Here is a 26,954-nt window from a genome sequence, read left to right as displayed (position 1 = left end):
AAACTACTTTCTGTTCTGTGCATTCAACTAACAGAGTTGAACCTTACTTTTGATTGATCCGTTCTGAAACACTCTTTCTGTAGAAACTGCAATTGGACATTCTGAGCGCTAAGAGGCCTATATTGGGACAAAGAATGTCTAAAAATAAAAACTACACAGAAGAATTGTGTGAAACTTCTTTCTGTTCTGTTTGTTCAACTAAAAGAGTTGAACCTTAGTTTTGATTGAGCCGTTCTGAAACACACTTTCTGTAGAAAATGCAAGTGGAGATTCGGAGCGCTAAGAGGGTAATAGTGGAAAAAGGAATGTCTTCAAATATAAACTACACAGAATCATTCGGTGAAACTTCTTTCTGATCTGTGCATGCAGCTAACAGAGTTAAACCATACTTTTGATTGAGCAGATCTGAACACTCTTTCTGTAGAAAATGCAACTGGACATTTGGAGCGCTAAGAGCGTAGTAGTGGAAAAAGGAATATATTCAAATATAAACTACACAGAAGCATTCTGTGAAACTTCTTTCTGATCTGAGCATTCAGCTAACAGAGTTAAACCATACTTTTGATTGAGCAGTTTTGAAACACTCTGTCTGTAGAAAATGCAACTGGACATTCGTAGCACTAAGTGGGTAATAGTGGAAAAAAGAATATGTTCAAATATAAACTACACAGAAGCATTGTATGAAACTTCTTTCTGTTCTGTGCATTCAACTAACAGAGTTGAACCTTACTTTTGATTGAGCCGTTCTGAAACACTCTTTCTGTAGAAACTGCAATTGGACATTCTGAGCGCTAAGAGGCCTATATTGGGAAAAAGAATGTCTACAAATAAAAACTACACAGAAGAATTGTGTGAAACTTCTTTCTGTTCTGTTTGTTCAACTAAAAGAGTTGAACCTTAGTTTTGATTGAGCCATTCGGAAACACTCTTTCTGTAGAAAATGCAAGTGGAGATTCGGAGCGCTAAGAGGGTAATAGTGGAAAAAGTAATGTCTCCAAATATAAACTACACAGTATCATTCTGTGAAACTTCTTTCTGATCTGTGCATTCAGCTAACAGAGTTAAACCATACTTTTGATTGAGCAGATCTGAACACTCTTTCTGTAGAAAATGCAACTGGACATTTGGAGCGCTAAGAGAGTAGTAGTGGAAAAAGGAATATATTCAAATATAAACTACACAGAAGCATTCTGTGAAACTTCTTTCTGATCTGAGCATTCAGCTAACAGAGTTAAACCATACTTTTGATTGAGCAGTTTTGAAACACTCTGTCTGTAGAAAATGCAACTGGACATTCGTAGCGCTAAGTGGGTAATAGTGGAAAAAAGAATATGTTCAAATATAAACTACACAGAAGCATTGTATGAAATTTCTTTCTGTTCTGTGCATTCAACTAACAGAGTTGTACCTTACATTTGATTGATCCTTTCTGAAACACTCTTTCTGTAGAAACTGCAATTGGACATTCTGAGCGCTAAGAGGCCTATATTGGGAAAAATAATATCTTCAAATAAAAACTACACAGAAGCATTGTGTGAAACTTATTTCTGATATGTTCATTAAGCTAACAGAGTTAAACCATACTTTTGATTGCGCAGTTCTGAACACACTTTCTGTAGAAAATGCAAGTGGACATTCGGAGCGCTAAGAGGGTAATAGTGGAAAAAGGAATATATTCAAATATAAACTACACAGTAGCATTCTGTGAAAATTCTTTCTGTTCTGTGCATTCAACTAACAGAGTTGAACCTTACTTTTGATTGAGCCGTTCTGAAACACTCTTTCTGTAGAAACTGCAATTGGACATGCTAAGCGCTAAGAGGCCTACATTGGGAAAAAGAATATCTTCAAATAAAAACTACACAGATGCATTCTGTGAAACTTATTTCTGATCTGTAAATTCAGTTAACAGAGATAAAACATATTTTTGATTGAGCAGTTATGAAACACTCTTTTTGTAGAAAATGCAAGTGGAGATTCGGAGCGCTAAGAGGGTAATAGTGGAAAAAGGAATGTCTTCAAATATAAACTACACAGAATCATTCGGTGAAACTTCTTTCTGATCTGTGCATTCAGCTAACAGAGTTAAACCATACTTTTGATTGAGCAGATCTGAACACTCTTTCTGTAGAAAATGCAACTGGCCTTTTTAAGCGCTAAGAGCGTAGTAGTGGAAAAAGGAATATATTCAAATATAAACTACACAGAAGCATTCTGTGAAACTTCTTTCTGATCTGAGCATTCAGCTAACAGAGTTAAACCATACTTTTGATTGAGCAGTTTTGAAACACTCTGTCTGTAGAAAATGCAACTGGACATTCGTAGCGCTAAGTGGGTAATAGTGGAAAAAAGAATATGTTCAAATATAAACTACACAGAAGCATTGTATGAAACTTCTTTCTGTTCTGTGCATTCAACTAACAGAGTTGAACCTTACTTTTGATTGAGCCGTTCTGAAACACTCTTTCTGTAGAAACTGCAATTGGACATTCTGAGCGCTAAGAGGCCTATATTGGGAAAAAGAATGTCTACAAATAAAAACTGCACAGAAGAATTGTGTGAAACTTCTTTCTGTTCTGTTTGTTCAACTAAACTAGTTGAACCTTAGTTTTGATTGAGCCGTTCTGAAACACTCTTTCTGTAGAAAATGCAAGTGGAGATTCGGAGCGCTAAGAGGGTAATAGTGGAAAAAGGAATGTCTCCTAATATAACCTACACAGAATCATTCTGTGAAACTTCTTTCTGATCTGTGCATTCAGCTAACAGAGTTAAACCATACTTTTGATTGAGCAGATCAGTACACTCTTTCTGTAGAAAATGCAACTGGACATTTGGAGCGCTAAGAGAGTAGTAGTGGAAAAAGGAATATATTCAAATATAAACTACACAGAAGCATTCTGTGAAACTTCTTTCTGATCTGAGCATTCAGCTAACAGAGTTAAACCATACTTTTGATTGAGCAGTTTTGAAACACTCTGTCTGTAGAAAATGCAACTGGACATTCGTAGCGCTAAGTGGGTAATAGTGGAAAAAAGAATATGTTCAAATATAAACTACACAGAAGCATTGTATGAAACTACTTTCTGTTCTGTGCATTCAAGTAACAGAGTTGAACCTTACTTTTGATTGAGCCTTTCTGAAACACTCTTTCTGTAGAAACTGCAATTGGACATTCTGAGCGCTAAGAGGCCTATATTGGGAAAAATAATATCTTCAAATAAAAACTACACAGAAGCATTGTGTGAAACTTATTTCTGATATGTTCATTAAGCTAACAGAGTTAAACCATACTTTTGATTGCGCAGTTCTGAACACTCTTTCTGTAGAAAATGCAAGTGGACATTCGGAGCGCTAAGAGGGTAATAGTGGAAAAAGGAATATATTCAAATATAAACTACACAGTAGCATTCTGTGAAAATTCTTTCTGTTCTGTGCATTCAACTAACAGAGTTGAACCTTACTTTTGATTGAGCCGTTCTGAAACACTCTTTCTGTAGAAACTGCAATTGGACATGCTAAGCGCTAAGAGGCCTACAATGGGAAAAAGAATATCTTCAAATAAAAACTACACAGATGCATTCTGTGAAACTTATTTCTGATCCGTAAATTCAGTTAACAGAGATAAAACATATTTTTGATTGAGCAGTTATGAAACACTCTTTTTGTAGAAAATGCAAGTGGAGATTCGGAGCGCTAAGAGGGTAATAGTGGAAAAAGGAATGTCTTCAAATATAAACTACACAGAATCATTCGGTGAAACTTCTTTCTGATCTGTGCATGCAGCTAACAGAGTTAAACCATACTTTTGATTGAGCAGATCTGAACAATCTTTCTGTAGAAAATGCAACTGGACATTTGGAGCGCTAAGAGATTAGTAGTGGAAAAAGGAATATATTCATATATAAACTACACAGAAGCATTCTGTGAAACTTCTTTCTGATCTGAGCATTCAGCTAACAGAGTTAAACCATACTTTTGATTGAGCAGTTTTGAAACACTCTGTCTGTAGAAAATGCAACTGGACATTCGTAGCGCTAAGTGGGTAATAGTGGAAAAAAGAATATATTCAAATATAAACTACACAGAAGCATTGTATGAAACTTCTTTCTGTTCTGTGCATTCAACTAACAGAGTTGAACCTTACTTTTGATTGAGCCGTTCTGAAACACTCTTTCTGTAGCAACTGCAATTGGACATTCTGAGCGCTAAGAGGCCTACATTGGGAAAAAGAATGTCTACAAATAAAAACTACACAGAAGAATTGTGTGAAACTTCTTTCTGTTCTGTTTGTTCAACTAAAAGAGTTGAACCTTAGTTTTGGTTGAGCCATTCTGAAACACTCTTTCTGTAGAAAATGCAAGTGGAGATTCGGAGTGCTAAGAGGGTAATAGTGGAAAAAGGAATGTCTCCAAATATAAACTACACAGTATCATTCTGTGAAACTTATTTCTGATCTGTGCATTCAGCTAACAGAGTTAAACCATACTTTTGATTGAGCAGATCTGAACACTCTTTCTGTAGAAAATGCAACTGGACATTTGGAGCGCTAAGAGAGTAGTAGTGGAAAAAGGAATATATTCAAATATAAACTACACAGAAGCATTCTGTGAAACTTCTTTCTGATCTGAGCATTCAGCTAACAGAGTTAAACCATACTTTTGATTGAGCAGTTTTGAAACACTCTGTCTGTAGAAAATGCAACTGGACATTCGTAGCGCTAAGTGGGTAATAGTGGAAAAAAGAATATGTTCAAATATAAACTACACAGAAGCATTGTATGAAACATCTTTCTGTTCTGTGCATTCAACTAACAGAGTTGAACCTTACTTTTGATTGATCCTTTCTGAAACACTCTTTCTGTAGAAAGTGCAATTGGACATTCTGAGCGCTAAGAGGCCTATATTGGGAAAAATAATATCTTCAAATAAAAACTACACAGAAGCATTGTGTGAAACATATTTCTGATATGTTCATTAAGCTAACAGAGTTAAACCATACTTTTGATTGCGCAGTTCTGAACACACTTTCTGTAGAAAATGCAAGTGGACATTCGGAGCGCTAAGAGGGTAATAGTGGAAAAAGGAATATATTCAAATATAAACTACACAGTAGCATTCTGTGAAAATTCTTTCTGTTCTGTGCATTCAACTAACAGAGTTGAACCTTACTTTTGATTGAGCCGTTCTGAAACACTCTTTCTGTAGAAACTGCAATTGGACATGCTAAGCGCTAAGAGGCCTACATTGCGAAAAAGAATATCTTCAAATAAAAACTACACAGATGCATTCTGTGAAACTTATTTCTGATCTGTAAATTCAGTTAACAGAGATAAAACATATTTTTGATTGAGCAGTTATGAAACTCTCTTTTTGTAGAAAATGCAAGTGGAGATTCGGAGCGCTAAGTGGGTAATAGTGGAAAAAGGAATGTCTTCAAATATAAACTACACAGAATCATTCGGTGAAACTTCTTTCTGATCTGTGCATTCAGCTAACAGAGTTAAACCATACTTTTGATTGAGCAGATCTGAACACTCTTTCTGTAGAAAATGCAACTGGACATTTGGAGCGCTAAGAGCGTAGTAGTGGAAAAAGGAATATATTCAAATATAAACTACACAGAAGCATTCTGTGAAACTTATTTCTGATCTGAGCATTCAGCTAACAGAGTTAAACCATACTTTTGATTGAGCAGTTTTGAAACACTCTGTCTGTAGAAAATGCAACTGGACATTCGTAGCGCTAAGTGGGTAATAGTGGAAAAAAGACTATGTTCAAATATAAACTACACAGAAGCATTGTATGAAACTTCTTTCTGTTCTGTGCATTCAACTAACAGAGTTGAACCTTACTTTTGACTGAGCCGTTCTGAAACACTCTTTCTGTAGAAACTGCAATTGGACATTCTGAGCGCTAAGAGGCCTATATTGGGAAAAAGAATGTCTACAAATAAAAACTACACAGAAGAATTGTGTGAAACTTCTATCTGTTCTGTTTGTTCAACTAAACTAGTTGAACCTTAGTTTTGATTGAGCCGTTCTGAAACACTCTTTCTGTAGACAATGCAAGTGGAGATTCGGAGCGCTAAGAGGGTAATAGTGGAAAAAGGAATGTCTCCAAATATAAACTACACAGAATCATTCTGTGAAACTTCTTTCTGATCTGTGCATTCAGCTAACAGAGTTAAACCATACTTTTGATTGAGCAGATCTGAACAATCTTTCTGTAGAAAATGCAACTGGACATTTGGAGCGCTAAGAGAGTAGTAGTGGAAAAAGGAATATATTCAAATATAAACTACACAGAAGCATTCTGTGAAACTTCTTTCTGATCTGAGCATTCAGCTAACAGAATTAAACCATACTTTTGATTGAGCAGTTTTGAAACACTCTGTCTGTAGAAAATGCAACTGGACATTCGTAGCGCTAAGTGGGTAATAGTGGAAAAAAGAATATGTTCAAATATAAACTACACAGAAGCATTGTATGAAACTTCTTTCTGTTCTGTGCATTCAACTAACAGAGTTGAACCTTACTTTTGATTGAGCCTTTCTGAAACACTCTTTCTGTAGAAACTGCAATTGGACATTCTGAGCGCTAAGAGGCCTCTATTGGGAAAAATAATATCTTCAAATAAAAACTACACAGAAGCATTGTGTGAAACTTATTTCTGTTATGTTCATTAAGCTCACAGAGTTAAACCATACTTTTGATTGCGCAGTTCTGAACACTCTTTCTGTAGAAAATGCAAGTGGGCATTCGGAGCGCTAAGAGGGTAATAGTGGAAAAAGGAATATATTCAAATATAAACTACACAGTAGCATTCTGTGAAAATTCTTTCTGTTCTGTGCATTCAACTAACAGAGTTGAACCTTACTTTTGATTGAGCCGTTCTGAAACACTCTTTCTGTAGAAACTGCAATTGGACATGCTAAGCGCTAAGAGGCCTACATTGGGAAAAAGAATATCTTCAAATAAAAACTACACAGATGCATTCTGTGAAACTTATTTCTGATCTGTAAATTCAGTTAACAGAGATAAAACATATTTTTGATTGAGCAGTTATGAAACACTCTTTTTGTAGAAAATGCAAGTGGAGATTCGGAGCGCTAAGAGGGTAATAGTGGAAAAAGGAATGTCTTCAAATATAAACTACACAGAATCATTCGGTGAAACTTCTTTCTGATCTGTGCATTCAGCTAACAGAATTAAACCATACTTTTGATTGAGCAGATCTGAACACTCTTTCTGTAGAAAATGCAAGTGGACATTCGGAGCGCTAAGAGGGTAATAGTGGAAAAAGGAATATATTCAAATATAAACTACACAGTAGCATTCTGTGAAAATTCTTTCTGTTCTGTGCATTCAACTAACAGAGTTGAACCTTACTTTTGATTGAGCCGTTCTGAAACACTCTTTCTGTAGAAACTGCAATTGGACATGCTAAGCGCTAAGAGGCCTACAATGGGAAAAAGAATATCTTCAAATAAAAACTACACAGATGCATTCTGTGAAACTTATTTCTGATCCGTAAATTCAGTTAACAGAGATAAAACATATTTTTGATTGAGCAGTTATGAAACACTCTTTTTGTAGAAAATGCAAGTTGAGATTCGGAGCGCTAAGAGGGTAATAGTGGAAAAAGGAATGTCTTCAAATATAAACTACACAGAACCATTCGGTGAAACTTCTTTCTGATCTGTGCATGCAGCTAACAGAGTTAAACCATACTTTTGATTGAGCAGATCTGAACACTCTTTCTGTAGAAAATGCAACTGGACATTTGGAGCGCTAAGAGCGTAGTAGTGGAAAAAGGAATATATTCAAATATAAACTACACAGAAGCATTCTGTGAAACTTCTTTCTGATCTGAGCATTCAGCTAACAGAGTTAAACCATACTTTTGATTGAGCAGTTTTGAAACACTCTGTCTGTAGAAAATGCAACTGGACATTCGTAGCGCTAAGTGGGTAATAGTGGAAAAAAGAATATATTCAAGTATAAACTACACAGAAGCATTGTATGAAACTTCTTTCTGTTCTGTGCATTCAATTAACAGAGTTGAACCTTACTTTTGATTGAGCCGTTCTGAAACACTCTTTCTGTAGAAACTGCAATTGGACATTCTGAGCGCTAAGAGGCCTATATTGGGAAAAAGAATGTCTACAAATAAAAACTACACAGAAGAATTGTGTGAAACTTCTTTCTGTTCTGTTTGTTCAACTAAAAGAGTTGAACCTTAGTTTTGATTGAGCCATTCTGAAACACTCTTTCTGTAGACAATGCAAGTGGAGATTCGGAGCGCTAAGAGGGTAATAGTGGAAAAAGGAATGTCTCCAAATATAAACTACACAGAATCATTCTGTGAAACTTCTTTCTGATCTGTGCATTCAGCTATCAGAGTTAAACCATACTTTTGATTGAGCAGATCTGAACACTCTTTCTGTAGAAAATGCAACTGGACATTTGGAGCGCTAAGAGAGTAGTAGTGGAAAAAGGAATATATTCAAATATAAACTACACAGAAGCATTCTGTGAAACTTCTTTCTGATCTGAGCATTCAGCTAACAGAGTTAAACCATACTTTTGATTGAGCAGTTTTGAAACACTCTGTCTGTACAAAATGCAACTGGACATTCGTAGCGCTAAGTGGGTAATAGTGGAAAAAAGAATATGTTCAAATATAAACTACACAGAAGCATTGTATGAAACTTCTTTCTGTTCTGTGCATTCAACTAACAGAGTTGAACCTTACTTTTGATTGATCCTTTCTGAAACACTCTTTCTGTAGAAAGTGCAATTGGACATTCTGAGCGCTAAGAGGCCTATATTGGGAAAAATAATATCTTCAAATAAAAACTACACAGAAGCATTGTGTGAAACTTATTTCTGATATGTTCATTAAGCTAACAGAGTTAAACCATACTTTTGATTGCGCAGTTCTGAACACTCTTTCTGTAGAAAATGCAAGTGGACATTCGGAGCGCTAAGAGGGTAATAGTGGAAAAAGGAATATATTCAAATATAAACTACACAGTAGCATTCTGTGAAAATTCTTTCTGTTCTGTGCATTCAACTAACAGAGTTGAACCTTACTTTTGATTGAGCCGTTCTGAAACACTCTTTCTGTAGAAACTGCAATTGGACATGCTAAGCGCTAAGAGGCCTACAATGGGAAAAAGAATATCTTCAAATAAAAACTACACAGATGCATTCTGTGAAACTTATTTCTGATCCGTAAATTCAGTTAACAGAGATAAAACATATTTTTGATTGAGCAGTTATGAAACACTCTTTTTGTAGAAAATGCAAGTGGAGATTCGGAGCGCTAAGAGGGTAATAGTGGAAAAAGGAATGTCTTCAAATATAAACTACACAGAATCATTCGGTGAAACTTCTTTCTGATCTGTGCATGCAGCTAACAGAGTTAAACCATACTTTTGATTGAGCAGATCTGAACACTCTTTCTGTAGAAAATGCAACTGGACATTTGGAGCGCTAAGAGATTAGTAGTGGAAAAAGGAATATATTCATATATAAACTACACAGAAGCATTCTGTGAAACTTCTTTCTGATCTGAGCATTCAGCTAACAGAGTTAAACCATACTTTTGATTGAGCAGTTTTGAAACACTCTGTCTGTAGAAAATGCAACTGGACATTCGTAGCGCTAAGTGGGTAATAGTGGAAAAAAGAATATATTCAAATATAAACTACACAGAAGCATTGTATGAAACTACTTTCTGTTCTGTGCATTCAACTAACAGAGTTGAACCTTACTTTTGATTGAGCCGTTCTGAAACACTCTTTCTGTAGCAACTGCAATTGGACATTCTGAGCGCTAAGAGGCCTACATTGGGAAAAAGAATGTCTACAAATAAAAACTACACAGAAGAATTGTGTGAAACTTCTTTCTGTTCTGTTTGTTCAACTAAAAGAGTTGAACCTTAGTTTTGATTGAGCCATTCTGAAACACTCTTTCTGTAGAAAATGCAAGTGGAGATTCGGAGTGCTAAGAGGGTAATAGTGGAAAAAGGAATGTCTCCAAATATAAACTACACAGTATCATTCTGTGAAACTTATTTCTGATCTGTGCATTCAGCTAACAGAGTTAAACCATACTTTTGATTGAGCAGATCTGAACACTCTTTCTGTAGAAAATGCAACTGGACATTTGGAGCGCTAAGAGAGTAGTAGTGGAAAAAGGAATATATTCAAATATAAACTACACAGAAGCATTCTGTGAAACTTCTTTCTGATCTGAGCATTCAGCTAACAGAGTTAAACCATACTTTTGATTGAGCAGTTTTGAAACACTCTGTCTGTAGAAAATGCAACTGGACATTCGTAGCGCTAAGTGGGTAATAGTGGAAAAAAGAATATGTTCAAATATAAACTACACAGAAGCATTGTATGAAACTTCTTTCTGTTCTGTGCATTCAACTAACAGAGTTGAACCTTACTTTTGATTGATCCTTTCTGAAACACTCTTTCTGTAGAAAGTGCAATTGGACATTCTGAGCGCTAAGAGGCCTATATTGGGAAAAATAATATCTTCAAATAAAAACTACACAGAAGCATTGTGTGAAACATATTTCTGATATGTTCATTAAGCTAACAGAGTTAAACCATACTTTTGATTGCGCAGTTCTGAACACACTTTCTGTAGAAAATGCAAGTGGACATTCGGAGCGCTAAGAGGGTAATAGTGGAAAAAGGAATATATTCAAATATAAACTACACAGTAGCATTCTGTGAAAATTCTTTCTATTCTGTGCATTCAACTAACAGAGTTGAACCTTACTTTTGATTGAGCCGTTCTGAAACACTCTTTCTGTAGAAACTGCAATTGGACATGCTAAGCGCTAAGAGGCCTACATTGCGAAAAAGAATATCTTCAAACAAAAACTACACAGATGCATTCTGTGAAACTTATTTCTGATCTGTAAATTCAGTTAACAGAGATAAAACATATTTTTGATTGTGCAGTTATGAAACTCTCTTTTTGTAGAAAATGCAAGTGGAGATTCGGAGCGCTAAGTGGGTAATAGTGGAAAAAGGAATGTCTTCAAATATAAACTACACAGAATCATTCGGTGAAACTTCTTTCTGATCTGTGCATTCAGCTAACAGAGTTAAACCATACTTTTGATTGAGCAGATCTGAACACTCTTTCTGTAGAAAATGCAACTGGACATTTGGAGCGCTAAGAGCGTAGTAGTGGAAAAAGGAATATATTCAAATATAAACTACACAGAAGCATTCTGTGAAACTTATTTCTGATCTGAGCATTCAGCTAACAGAGTTAAACCATACTTTTGATTGAGCAGTTTTGAAACACTCTGTCTGTAGAAAATGCAACTGGACATTCGTAGCGCTAAGTGGGTAATAGTGGAAAAAAGACTATGTTCAAATATAAACTACACAGAAGCATTGTATGAAACTTCTTTCTGTTCTGTGCATTCAACTAACAGAGTTGAACCTTACTTTTGACTGAGCCGTTCTGAAACACTCTTTCTGTAGAAACTGCAATTGGACATTCTGAGCGCTAAGAGGCCTATATTGGGAAAAAGAATGTCTACAAATAAAAACTACACAGAAGAATTGTGTGAAACTTCTATCTGTTCTGTTTGTTCAACTAAACTAGTTGAACCTTAGTTTTGATTGAGCCGTTCTGAAACACTCTTTCTGTAGACAATGCAAGTGGAGATTCGGAGCGCTAAGAGGGTAATAGTGGAAAAAGGAATGTCTCCAAATATAAACTACACAGAATCATTCTGTGAAACTTCTTTCTGATCTGTGCATTCAGCTAACAGAGTTAAACCATACTTTTGATTGAGCAGATCTGAACAATCTTTCTGTAGAAAATGCAACTGGACATTTGGAGCGCTAAGAGAGTAGTAGTGGAAAAAGGAATATATTCAAATATAAACTACACAGAAGCATTCTGTGAAACTTCTTTCTGATCTGAGCATTCAGCTAACAGAATTAAACCATACTTTTGATTGAGCAGTTTTGAAACACTCTGTCTGTAGAAAATGCAACTGGACATTCGTAGCGCTAAGTGGGTAATAGTGGAAAAAAGAATATGTTCAAATATAAACTACACAGAAGCATTGTATGAAACTTCTTTCTGTTCTGTGCATTCAACTAACAGAGTTGAACCTTACTTTTGATTGAGCCTTTCTGAAACACTCTTTCTGTAGAAACTGCAATTGGACATTCTGAGCGCTAAGAGGCCTCTATTGGGAAAAATAATATCTTCAAATAAAAACTACACAGAAGCATTGTGTGAAACTTATTTCTGTTATGTTCATTAAGCTCACAGAGTTAAACCATACTTTTGATTGCGCAGTTCTGAACACTCTTTCTGTAGAAAATGCAAGTGGGCATTCGGAGCGCTAAGAGGGTAATAGTGGAAAAAGGAATATATTCAAATATAAACTACACAGTAGCATTCTGTGAAAATTCTTTCTGTTCTGTGCATTCAACTAACAGAGTTGAACCTTACTTTTGATTGAGCCGTTCTGAAACACTCTTTCTGTAGAAACTGCAATTGGACATGCTAAGCGCTAAGAGGCCTACATTGGGAAAAAGAATATCTTCAAATAAAAACTACACAGATGCATTCTGTGAAACTTATTTCTGATCTGTAAATTCAGTTAACAGAGATAAAACATATTTTTGATTGAGCAGTTATGAAACACTCTTTTTGTAGAAAATGCAAGTGGAGATTCGGAGCGCTAAGAGGGTAATAGTGGAAAAAGGAATGTCTTCAAATATAAACTACACAGAATCATTCGGTGAAACTTCTTTCTGATCTGTGCATTCAGCTAACAGAATTAAACCATACTTTTGATTGAGCAGATCTGAACACTCTTTCTGTAGAAAATGCAAGTGGACATTCGGAGCGCTAAGAGGGTAATAGTGGAAAAAGGAATATATTCAAATATAAACTACACAGTAGCATTCTGTGAAAATTCTTTCTGTTCTGTGCATTCAACTAACAGAGTTGAACCTTACTTTTGATTGAGCCGTTCTGAAACACTCTTTCTGTAGAAACTGCAATTGGACATGCTAAGCGCTAAGAGGCCTACAATGGGAAAAAGAATATCTTCAAATAAAAACTACACAGATGCATTCTGTGAAACTTATTTCTGATCCGTAAATTCAGTTAACAGAGATAAAACATATTTTTGATTGAGCAGTTATGAAACACTCTTTTTGTAGAAAATGCAAGTTGAGATTCGGAGCGCTAAGAGGGTAATAGTGGAAAAAGGAATGTCTTCAAATATAAACTACACAGAACCATTCGGTGAAACTTCTTTCTGATCTGTGCATGCAGCTAACAGAGTTAAACCATACTTTTGATTGAGCAGATCTGAACACTCTTTCTGTAGAAAATGCAACTGGACATTTGGAGCGCTAAGAGCGTAGTAGTGGAAAAAGGAATATATTCAAATATAAACTACACAGAAGCATTCTGTGAAACTTCTTTCTGATCTGAGCATTCAGCTAACAGAGTTAAACCATACTTTTGATTGAGCAGTTTTGAAACACTCTGTCTGTAGAAAATGCAACTGGACATTCGTAGCGCTAAGTGGGTAATAGTGGAAAAAAGAATATATTCAAATATAAACTACACAGAAGCATTGTATGAAACTACTTTCTGTTCTGTGCATTCAACTAACAGAGTTGAACCTTACTTTTGATTGAGCCGTTCTGAAACACTCTTTCTGTAGCAACTGCAATTGGACATTCTGAGCGCTAAGAGGCCTACATTGGGAAAAAGAATGTCTACAAATAAAAACTACACAGAAGAATTGTGTGAAACTTCTTTCTGTTCTGTTTGTTCAACTAAAAGAGTTGAACCTTAGTTTTGATTGAGCCATTCTGAAACACTCTTTCTGTAGAAAATGCAAGTGGAGATTCGGAGTGCTAAGAGGGTAATAGTGGAAAAAGGAATGTCTCCAAATATAAACTACACAGTATCATTCTGTGAAACTTATTTCTGATCTGTGCATTCAGCTAACAGAGTTAAACCATACTTTTGATTGAGCAGATCTGAACACTCTTTCTGTAGAAAATGCAACTGGACATTTGGAGCGCTAAGAGAGTAGTAGTGGAAAAAGGAATATATTCAAATATAAACTACACAGAAGCATTCTGTGAAACTTCTTTCTGATCTGAGCATTCAGCTAACAGAGTTAAACCATACTTTTGATTGAGCAGTTTTGAAACACTCTGTCTGTAGAAAATGCAACTGGACATTCGTAGCGCTAAGTGGGTAATAGTGGAAAAAAGAATATGTTCAAATATAAACTACACAGAAGCATTGTATGAAACTTCTTTCTGTTCTGTGCATTCAACTAACAGAGTTGAACCTTACTTTTGGTTGATCCTTTCTGAAACACTCTTTCTGTAGAAAGTGCAATTGGACATTCTGAGCGCTAAGAGGCCTATATTGGGAAAAATAATATCTTCAAATAAAAACTACACAGAAGCATTGTGTGAAACATATTTCTGATATGTTCATTAAGCTAACAGAGTTAAACCATACTTTTGATTGCGCAGTTCTGAACACACTTTCTGTAGAAAATGCAAGTGGACATTCGGAGCGCTAAGAGGGTAATAGTGGAAAAAGGAATATATTCAAATATAAACTACACAGTAGCATTCTGTGAAAATTCTTTCTATTCTGTGCATTCAACTAACAGAGTTGAACCTTACTTTTGATTGAGCCGTTCTGAAACACTCTTTCTGTAGAAACTGCAATTGGACATGCTAAGCGCTAAGAGGCCTACATTGCGAAAAAGAATATCTTCAAACAAAAACTACACAGATGCATTCTGTGAAACTTATTTCTGATCTGTAAATTCAGTTAACAGAGATAAAACATATTTTTGATTGAGCAGTTATGAAACTCTCTTTTTGTAGAAAATGCAAGTGGAGATTCGGAGCGCTAAGTGGGTAATAGTGGAAAAAGGAATGTCTTCAAATATAAACTACACAGAATCATTCGGTGAAACTTCTTTCTGATCTGTGCATTCAGCTAACAGAGTTAAACCATACTTTTGATTGAGCAGATCTGAACACTCTTTCTGTAGAAAATGCAACTGGACATTTGGAGCGCTAAGAGCGTAGTAGTGGAAAAAGGAATATATTCAAATATAAACTACACAGAAGCATTCTGTGAAACTTATTTCTGATCTGAGCATTCAGCTAACAGAGTTAAACCATACTTTTGATTGAGCAGTTTTGAAACACTCTGTCTGTAGAAAATGCAACTGGACATTCGTAGCGCTAAGTGGGTAATAGTGGAAAAAAGACTATGTTCAAATATAAACTACACAGAAGCATTGTATGAAACTTCTTTCTGTTCTGTGCATTCAACTAACAGAGTTGAACCTTACTTTTGACTGAGCCGTTCTGAAACACTCTTTCTGTAGAAACTGCAATTGGACATTCTGAGCGCTAAGAGGCCTATATTGGGAAAAAGAATGTCTACAAATAAAAACTACACAGAAGAATTGTGTGAAACTTCTATCTGTTCTGTTTGTTCAACTAAACTAGTTGAACCTTAGTTTTGATTGAGCCGTTCTGAAACACTCTTTCTGTAGACAATGCAAGTGGAGATTCGGAGCGCTAAGAGGGTAATAGTGGAAAAAGGAATGTCTCCAAATATAAACTACACAGAATCATTCTGTGAAACTTCTTTCTGATCTGTGCATTCAGCTAACAGAGTTAAACCATACTTTTGATTGAGCAGATCTGAACAATCTTTCTGTAGAAAATGCAACTGGACATTTGGAGCGCTAAGAGAGTAGTAGTGGAAAAAGGAATATATTCAAATATAAACTACACAGAAGCATTCTGTGAAACTTCTTTCTGATCTGAGCATTCAGCTAACAGAATTAAACCATACTTTTGATTGAGCAGTTTTGAAACACTCTGTCTGTAGAAAATGCAACTGGACATTCGTAGCGCTAAGTGGGTAATAGTGGAAAAAAGAATATGTTCAAATATAAACTACACAGAAGCATTGTATGAAACTTCTTTCTGTTCTGTGCATTCAACTAACAGAGTTGAACCTTACTTTTGATTGAGCCTTTCTGAAACACTCTTTCTGTAGAAACTGCAATTGGACATTCTGAGCGCTAAGAGGCCTCTATTGGGAAAAATAATATCTTCAAATAAAAACTACACAGAAGCATTGTGTGAAACTTATTTCTGTTATGTTCATTAAGCTCACAGAGTTAAACCATACTTTTGATTGCGCAGTTCTGAACACTCTTTCTGTAGAAAATGCAAGTGGGCATTCGGAGCGCTAAGAGGGTAATAGTGGAAAAAGGAATATATTCAAATATAAACTACACAGTAGCATTCTGTGAAAATTCTTTCTGTTCTGTGCATTCAACTAACAGAGTTGAACCTTACTTTTGATTGAGCCGTTCTGAAACACTCTTTCTGTAGAAACTGCAATTGGACATGCTAAGCGCTAAGAGGCCTACATTGGGAAAAAGAATATCTTCAAATAAAAACTACACAGATGCATTCTGTGAAACTTATTTCTGATCTGTAAATTCAGTTAACAGAGATAAAACATATTTTTGATTGAGCAGTTATGAAACACTCTTTTTGTAGAAAATGCAAGTGGAGATTCGGAGCGCTAAGAGGGTAATAGTGGAAAAAGGAATGTCTTCAAATATAAACTACACAGAATCATTCGGTGAAACTTCTTTCTGATCTGTGCATTCAGCTAACAGAATTAAACCATACTTTTGATTGAGCAGATCTGAACACTCTTTCTGTAGAAAATGCAAGTGGACATTCGGAGCGCTAAGAGGGTAATAGTGGAAAAAGGAATATATTCAAATATAAACTACACAGTAGCATTCTGTGAAAATTCTTTCTGTTCTGTGCATTCAACTAACAGAGTTGAACCTTACTTTTGATTGAGCCGTTCTGAAACACTCTTTCTGTAGAAACTGCAATTGGACATGCTAAGCGCTAAGAGGCCTACAATGGGAAAAAGAATATCTTCAAATAAAAACTACACAGATGCATTCTGTGAAACTTATTTCTGATCCGTAAATTCAGTTAACAGAGATAAAACATATTTTTGATTGAGCAGTTATGAAACACTCTTTTTGTAGAAAATGCAAGTTGAGATTCGGAGCGCTAAGAGGGTAATAGTGGAAAAAGGAATGTCTTCAAATATAAACTACACAGAACCATTCGGTGAAACTTCTTTCTGATCTGTGCATGCAGCTAACAGAGTTAAACCATACTTTTGATTGAGCAGATCTGAACACTCTTTCTGTAGAAAATGCAACTGGACATTTGGAGCGCTAAGAGCGTAGTAGTGGAAAAAGGAATATATTCAAATATAAACTACACAGAAGCATTCTGTGAAACTTCTTTCTGATCTGAGCATTCAGCTAACAGAGTTAAACCATACTTTTGATTGAGCAGTTTTGAAACACTCTGTCTGTAGAAAATGCAACTGGACATTCGTAGCGCTAAGTGGGTAATAGTGGAAAAAAGAATATATTCAAGTATAAACTACACAGAAGCATTGTATGAAACTTCTTTCTGTTCTGTGCATTCAATTAACAGAGTTGAACCTTACTTTTGATTGAGCCGTTCTGAAACACTCTTTCTGTAGAAACTGCAATTGGACATTCTGAGCGCTAAGAGGCCTATATTGGGAAAAAGAATGTCTACAAATAAAAACTACACAGAAGAATTGTGTGAAACTTCTTTCTGTTCTGTTTGTTCAACTAAAAGAGTTGAACCTTAGTTTTGATTGAGCCATTCTGAAACACTCTTTCTGTAGACAATGCAAGTGGAGATTCGGAGCGCTAAGAGGGTAATAGTGGAAAAAGGAATGTCTCCAAATATAAACTACACAGAATCATTCTGTGAAACTTCTTTCTGATCTGTGCATTCAGCTATCAGAGTTAAACCATATTTTGATTGAGCAGATCTGAACACTCTTTCTGTAGAAAATGCAACTGGACATTTGGAGCGCTAAGAGAGTAGTAGTGGAAAAAGGAATATATTCAAATATAAACTACACAGAAGCATTCTGTGAAACTTCTTTCTGATCTGAGCATTCAGCTAACAGAGTTAAACCATACTTTTGATTGAGCAGTTTTGAAACACTCTGTCTGTACAAAATGCAACTGGACATTCGTAGCGCTAAGTGGGTAATAGTGGAAAAAAGAATATGTTCAAATATAAACTACACAGAAGCATTGTATGAAACTTCTTTCTGTTCTGTGCATTCAACTAACAGAGTTGAACCTTACTTTTGATTGATCCTTTCTGAAACACTCTTTCTGTAGAAAGTGCAATTGGACATTCTGAGCGCTAAGAGGCCTATATTGGGAAAAATAATATCTTCAAATAAAAACTACACAGAAGCATTGTGTGAAACTTATTTCTGATATGTTCATTAAGCTAACAGAGTTAAACCATACTTTTGATTGCGCAGTTCTGAACACTCTTTCTGTAGAAAATTCAAGTGGACATTCGGAGCGCTAAGAGGGTAATAGTGGAAAAAGGAATATATTCAAATATAAACTACACAGTAGCATTCTGTGAAAATTCTTTCTGTTCTGTGCATTCAACTAACAGAGTTGAACCTTACTTTTGATTGAGCCGTTCTGAAACACTCTTTCTGTAGAAACTGCAATTGGACATGCTAAGCGCTAAGAGGCCTACAATGGGAAAAAGAATATCTTCAAATAAAAACTACACAGATGCATTCTGTGAAACTTATTTCTGATCCGTAAATTCAGTTAACAGAGATAAAACATATTTTTGATTGAGCAGTTATGAAACACTCTTTTTGTAGAAAATGCAAGTGGAGATTCGGAGCGCTAAGAGGGTAATAGTGGAAAAAGGAATGTCTTCAAATATAAACTACACAGAATCATTCGGTGAAACTTCTTTCTGATCTGTGCATGCAGCTAACAGAGTTAAACCATACTTTTGATTGAGCAGATCTGAACACTCTTTCTGTAGAAAATGCAACTGGACATTTGGAGCGCTAAGAGATTAGTAGTGGAAAAAGGAATATATTCATATATAAACTACACAGAAGCATTCTGTGAAACTTCTTTCTGATCTGAGCATTCAGCTAACAGAGTTAAACCATACTTTTGATTGAGCAGTTTTGAAACACTCTGTCTGTAGAAAATGCAACTGGACATTCGTAGCGCTAAGTGGGTAATAGTGGAAAAAAGAATATATTCAAATATAAACTACACAGAAGCATTGTATGAAACTACTTTCTGTTCTGTGCATTCAACTAACAGAGTTGAACCTTACTTTTGATTGAGCCGTTCTGAAACACTCTTTCTGTAGCAACTGCAATTGGACATTCTGAGCGCTAAGAGGCCTACATTGGGAAAAAGAATGTCTACAAATAAAAACTACACAGAAGAATTGTGTGAAACTTCTTTCTGTTCTGTTTGTTCAACTAAAAGAGTTGAACCTTAGTTTTGATTGAGCCATTCTGAAACACTCTTTCTGTAGAAAATGCAAGTGGAGATTCGGAGTGCTAAGAGGGTAATAGTGGAAAAAGGAATGTCTCCAAATATAAACTACACAGTATCATTCTGTGAAACTTATTTCTGATCTGTGCATTCAGCTAACAGAGTTAAACCATACTTTTGATTGAGCAGATCTGAACACTCTTTCTGTAGAAAATGCAACTGGACATTTGGAGCGCTAAGAGAGTAGTAGTGGAAAAAGGAATATATTCAAATATAAACTACACAGAAGCATTCTGTGAAACTTCTTTCTGATCTGAGCATTCAGCTAACAGAGTTAAACCATACTTTTGATTGAGCAGTTTTGAAACACTCTGTCTGTAGAAAATGCAACTGGACATTCGTAGCGCTAAGTGGGTAATAGTGGAAAAAAGAATATGTTCAAATATAAACTACACAGAAGCATTGTATGAAACTTCTTTCTGTTCTGTGCATTCAACTAACAGAGTTGAACCTTACTTTTGGTTGATCCTTTCTGAAACACTCTTTCTGTAGAAAGTGCAATTGGACATTCTGAGCGCTAAGAGGCCTATATTGGGAAAAATAATATCTTCAAATAAAAACTACACAGAAGCATTGTGTGAAACATATTTCTGATATGTTCATTAAGCTAACAGAGTTAAACCATACTTTTGATTGCGCAGTTCTGAACACACTTTCTGTAGAAAATGCAAGTGGACATTCGGAGCGCTAAGAGGGTAATAGTGGAAAAAGGAATATATTCAAATATAAACTACACAGTAGCATTCTGTGAAAATTCTTTCTATTCTGTGCATTCAACTAACAGAGTTGAACCTTACTTTTGATTGAGCCGTTCTGAAACACTCTTTCTGTAGAAACTGCAATTGGACATGCTAAGCGCTAAGAGGCCTACATTGCGAAAAAGAATATCTTCAAACAAAAACTACACAGATGCATTCTGTGAAACTTATTTCTGATCTGTAAATTCAGTTAACAGAGATAAAACATATTTTTGATTGAGCAGTTATGAAACTCTCTTTTTGTAGAAAATGCAAGTGGAGATTCGGAGCGCTAAGTGGGTAATAGTGGAAAAAGGAATGTCTTCAAATATAAACTACACAGAATCATTCGGTGAAACTTCTTTCGGATCTGTGCATTCAGCTAACAGAGTTAAACCATACTTTTGATTGAGCAGATCTGAACACTCTTTCTGTAGAAAATGCAACTGGACATTTGGAGCGCTAAGAGCGTAGTAGTGGAAAAAGGAATATATTCAAATATAAACTACACAGAAGCATTCTGTGAAACTTATTTCTGATCTGAGCATTCAGCTAACAGAGTTAAACCATACTTTTGATTGAGCAGTTTTGAAACACTCTGTCTGTAGAAAATGCAACTGGACATTCGTAGCGCTAAGTGGGTAATAGTGGAAAAAAGACTATGTTCAAATATAAACTACACAGAAGCATTGTATGAAACTTCTTTCTGTTCTGTGCATTCAACTAACAGAGTTGAACCTTACTTTTGACTGAGCCGTTCTGAAACACTCTTTCTGTAGAAACTGCAATTGGACATTCTGAGCGCTAAGAGGCCTATATTGGGAAAAAGAATGTCTACAAATAAAAACTACACAGAAGAATTGTGTGAAACTTCTATCTGTTCTGTTTGTTCAACTAAACTAGTTGAACCTTAGTTTTGATTGAGCCGTTCTGAAACACTCTTTCTGTAGACAATGCAAGTGGAGATTCGGAGCGCTAAGAGGGTAATAGTGGAAAAAGGAATGTCTCCAAATATAAACTACACAGAATCATTCTGTGAAACTTCTTTCTGATCTGTGCATTCAGCTAACAGAGTTAAACCATACTTTTGATTGAGCAGATCTGAACAATCTTTCTGTAGAAAATGCAACTGGACATTTGGAGCGCTAAGAGAGTAGTAGTGGAAAAAGGAATATATTCAAATATAAACTACACAGAAGCATTCTGTGAAACTTCTTTCTGATCTGAGCATTCAGCTAACAGAATTAAACCATACTTTTGATTGAGCAGTTTTGAAACACTCTGTCTGTAGAAAATGCAACTGGACATTCGTAGCGCTAAGTGGGTAATAGTGGAAAAAAGAATATGTTCAAATATAAACTACACAGAAGCATTGTATGAAACTTCTTTCTGTTCTGTGCATTCAACTAACAGAGTTGAACCTTACTTTTGATTGAGCCTTTCTGAAACACTCTTTCTGTAGAAACTGCAATTGGACATTCTGAGCGCTAAGAGGCCTCTATTGGGAAAAATAATATCTTCAAATAAAAACTACACAGAAGCATTGTGTGAAACTTATTTCTGTTATGTTCATTAAGCTCACAGAGTTAAACCATACTTTTGATTGCGCAGTTCTGAACACTCTTTCTGTAGAAAATGCAAGTGGGCATTCGGAGCGCTAAGAGGGTAATAGTGGAAAAAGGAATATATTCAAATATAAACTACACAGTAGCATTCTGTGAAAATTCTTTCTGTTCTGTGCATTCAACTAACAGAGTTGAACCTTACTTTTGATTGAGCCGTTCTGAAACACTCTTTCTGTAGAAACTGCAATTGGACATGCTAAGCGCTAAGAGGCCTACATTGGGAAAAAGAATATCTTCAAATAAAAACTACACAGATGCATTCTGTGAAACTTATTTCTGATCTGTAAATTCAGTTAACAGAGATAAAACATATTTTTGATTGAGCAGTTATGAAACACTCTTTTTGTAGAAAATGCAAGTGGAGATTCGGAGCGCTAAGAGGGTAATAGTGGAAAAAGGAATGTCTTCAAATATAAACTACACAGAATCATTCGGTGAAACTTCTTTCTGATCTGTGCATTCAGCTAACAGAATTAAACCATACTTTTGATTGAGCAGATCTGAACACTCTTTCTGTAGAAAATGCAAGTGGACATTCGGAGCGCTAAGAGGGTAATAGTGGAAAAAGGAATATATTCAAATATAAACTACACAGTAGCATTCTGTGAAAATTCTTTCTGTTCTGTGCATTCAACTAACAGAGTTGAACCTTACTTTTGATTGAGCCGTTCTGAAACACTCTTTCTGTAGAAACTGCAATTGGACATGCTAAGCGCTAAGAGGCCTACAATGGGAAAAAGAATATCTTCAAATAAAAACTACACAGATGCATTCTGTGAAACTTATTTCTGATCCGTAAATTCAGTTAACAGAGATAAAACATATTTTTGATTGAGCAGTTATGAAACACTCTTTTTGTAGAAAATGCAAGTTGAGATTCGGAGCGCTAAGAGGGTAATAGTGGAAAAAGGAATGTCTTCAAATATAAACTACACAGAACCATTCGGTGAAACTTCTTTCTGATCTGTGCATGCAGCTAACAGAGTTAAACCATACTTTTGATTGAGCAGATCTGAACACTCTTTCTGTAGAAAATGCAACTGGACATTTGGAGCGCTAAGAGCGTAGTAGTGGAAAAAGGAATATATTCAAATATAAACTACACAGAAGCATTCTGTGAAACTTCTTTCTGATCTGAGCATTCAGCTAACAGAGTTAAACCATACTTTTGATTGAGCAGTTTTGAAACACTCTGTCTGTAGAAAATGCAACTGGACATTCGTAGCGCTAAGTGGGTAATAGTGGAAAAAAGAATATATTCAAGTATAAACTACACAGAAGCATTGTATGAAACTTCTTTCTGTTCTGTGCATTCAATTAACAGAGTTGAACCTTACTTTTGATTGAGCCGTTCTGAAACACTCTTTCTGTAGAAACTGCAATTGGACATTCTGAGCGCTAAGAGGCCTATATTGGGAAAAAGAATGTCTACAAATAAAAACTACACAGAAGAATTGTGTGAAACTTCTTTCTGTTCTGTTTGTTCAACTAAAAGAGTTGAACCTTAGTTTTGATTGAGCCATTCTGAAACACTCTTTCTGTAGACAATGCAAGTGGAGATTCGGAGCGCTAAGAGGGTAATAGTGGAAAAAGGAATGTCTCCAAATATAAACTACACAGAATCATTCTGTGAAACTTCTTTCTGATCTGTGCATTCAGCTATCAGAGTTAAACCATATTTTGATTGAGCAGATCTGAACACTCTTTCTGTAGAAAATGCAACTGGACATTTGGAGCGCTAAGAGAGTAGTAGTGGAAAAAGGAATATATTCAAATATAAACTACACAGAAGCATTCTGTGAAACTTCTTTCTGATCTGAGCATTCAGCTAACAGAGTTAAACCATACTTTTGATTGAGCAGTTTTGAAACACTCTGTCTGTACAAAATGCAACTGGACATTCGTAGCGCTAAGTGGGTAATAGTGGAAAAAAGAATATGTTCAAATATAAACTACACAGAAGCATTGTATGAAACTTCTTTCTGTTCTGTGCATTCAACTAACAGAGTTGAACCTTACTTTTGATTGATCCTTTCTGAAACACTCTTTCTGTAGAAAGTGCAATTGGACATTCTGAGCGCTAAGAGGCCTATATTGGGAAAAATAATATCTTCAAATAAAAACTACACAGAAGCATTGTGTGAAACTTATTTCTGATATGTTCATTAAGCTAACAGAGTTAAACCATACTTTTGATTGCGCAGTTCTGAACACTCTTTCTGTAGAAAATTCAAGTGGACATTCGGAGCGCTAAGAGGGTAATAGTGGAAAAAGGAATATATTCAAATATAAACTACACAGTAGCATTCTGTGAAAATTCTTTCTGTTCTGTGCATTCAACTAACAGAGTTGAACCTTACTTTTGATTGAGCCGTTCTGAAACACTCTTTCTGTAGAAACTGCAATTGGACATGCTAAGCGCTAAGAGGCCTACAATGGGAAAAAGAATATCTTCAAATAAAAACTACACAGATGCATTCTGTGAAACTTATTTCTGATCCGTAAATTCAGTTAACAGAGATAAAACATATTTTTGATTGAGCAGTTATGAAACACTCTTTTTGTAGAAAATGCAAGTGGAGATTCGGAGCGCTAAGAGGGTAATAGTGGAAAAAGGAATGTCTTCAAATATAAACTACACAGAATCATTCGGTGAAACTTCTTTCTGATCTGTGCATGCAGCTAACAGAGTTAAACCATACTTTTGATTGAGCAGATCTGAACACTCTTTCTGTAGAAAATGCAACTGGACATTTGGAGCGCTAAGAGATTAGTAGTGGAAAAAGGAATATATTCATATATAAACTACACAGAAGCATTCTGTGAAACTTCTTTCTGATCTGAGCATTCAGCTAACAGAGTTAAACCATACTTTTGATTGAGCAGTTTTGAAACACTCTGTCTGTAGAAAATGCAACTGGACATTCGTAGCGCTAAGTGGGTAATAGTGGAAAAAAGAATATATTCAAATATAAACTACACAGAAGCATTGTATGAAACTACTTTCTGTTCTGTGCATTCAACTAACAGAGTTGAACCTTACTTTTGATTGAGCCGTTCTGAAACACTCTTTCTGTAGCAACTGCAATTGGACATTCTGAGCGCTAAGAGGCCTACATTGGGAAAAAGAATGTCTACAAATAAAAACTACACAGAAGAATTGTGTGAAACTTCTTTCTGTTCTGTTTGTTCAACTAAAAGAGTTGAACCTTAGTTTTGATTGAGCCATTCTGAAACACTCTTTCTGTAGAAAATGCAAGTGGAGATTCGGAGTGCTAAGAGGGTAATAGTGGAAAAAGGAATGTCTCCAAATATAAACTACACAGTATCATTCTGTGAAACTTATTTCTGATCTGTGCATTCAGCTAACAGAGTTAAACCATACTTTTGATTGAGCAGATCTGAACACTCTTTCTGTAGAAAATGCAACTGGACATTTGGAGCGCTAAGAGAGTAGTAGTGGAAAAAGGAATATATTCAAATATAAACTACACAGAAGCATTCTGTGAAACTTCTTTCTGATCTGAGCATTCAGCTAACAGAGTTAAACCATACTTTTGATTGAGCAGTTTTGAAACACTCTGTCTGTAGAAAATGCAACTGGACATTCGTAGCGCTAAGTGGGTAATAGTGGAAAAAAGAATATGTTCAAATATAAACTACACAGAAGCATTGTATGAAACTTCTTTCTGTTCTGTGCATTCAACTAACAGAGTTGAACCTTACTTTTGGTTGATCCTTTCTGAAACACTCTTTCTGTAGAAAGTGCAATTGGACATTCTGAGCGCTAAGAGGCCTATATTGGGAAAAATAATATCTTCAAATAAAAACTACACAGAAGCATTGTGTGAAACATATTTCTGATATGTTCATTAAGCTAACAGAGTTAAACCATACTTTTGATTGCGCAGTTCTGAACACACTTTCTGTAGAAAATGCAAGTGGACATTCGGAGCGCTAAGAGGGTAATAGTGGAAAAAGGAATATATTCAAATATAAACTACACAGTAGCATTCTGTGAAAATTCTTTCTATTCTGTGCATTCAACTAACAGAGTTGAACCTTACTTTTGATTGAGCCGTTCTGAAACACTCTTTCTGTAGAAACTGCAATTGGACATGCTAAGCGCTAAGAGGCCTACATTGCGAAAAAGAATATCTTCAAACAAAAACTACACAGATGCATTCTGTGAAACTTATTTCTGATCTGTAAATTCAGTTAACAGAGATAAAACATATTTTTGATTGAGCAGTTATGAAACTCTCTTTTTGTAGAAAATGCAAGTGGAGATTCGGAGCGCTAAGTGGGTAATAGTGGAAAAAGGAATGTCTTCAAATATAAACTACACAGAATCATTCGGTGAAACTTCTTTCGGATCTGTGCATTCAGCTAACAGAGTTAAACCATACTTTTGATTGAGCAGATCTGAACACTCTTTCTGTAGAAAATGCAACTGGACATTTGGAGCGCTAAGAGCGTAGTAGTGGAAAAAGGAATATATTCAAATATAAACTACACAGAAGCATTCTGTGAAACTTATTTCTGATCTGAGCATTCAGCTAACAGAGTTAAACCATACTTTTGATTGAGCAGTTTTGAAACACTCTGTCTGTAGAAAATGCAACTGGACATTCGTAGCGCTAAGTGGGTAATAGTGGAAAAAAGACTATGTTCAAATATAAACTACACAGAAGCATTGTATGAAACTTCTTTCTGTTCTGTGCATTCAACTAACAGAGTTGAACCTTACTTTTGACTGAGCCGTTCTGAAACACTCTTTCTGTAGAAACTGCAATTGGACATTCTGAGCGCTAAGAGGCCTATATTGGGAAAAAGAATGTCTACAAATAAAAACTACACAGAAGAATTGTGTGAAACTTCTATCTGTTCTGTTTGTTCAACTAAACTAGTTGAACCTTAGTTTTGATTGAGCCGTTCTGAAACACTCTTTCTGTAGACAATGCAAGTGGAGATTCGGAGCGCTAAGAGGGTAATAGTGGAAAAAGGAATGTCTCCAAATATAAACTACA

This window comes from Symphalangus syndactylus, chromosome 6, assembly GCF_028878055.3.
Source record: "Symphalangus syndactylus isolate Jambi chromosome 6, NHGRI_mSymSyn1-v2.1_pri, whole genome shotgun sequence".
In the NCBI taxonomy this organism is placed as follows: Eukaryota; Metazoa; Chordata; class Mammalia; order Primates; family Hylobatidae; genus Symphalangus; species Symphalangus syndactylus.
This window is presented reverse-complemented; position numbering follows the sequence as displayed.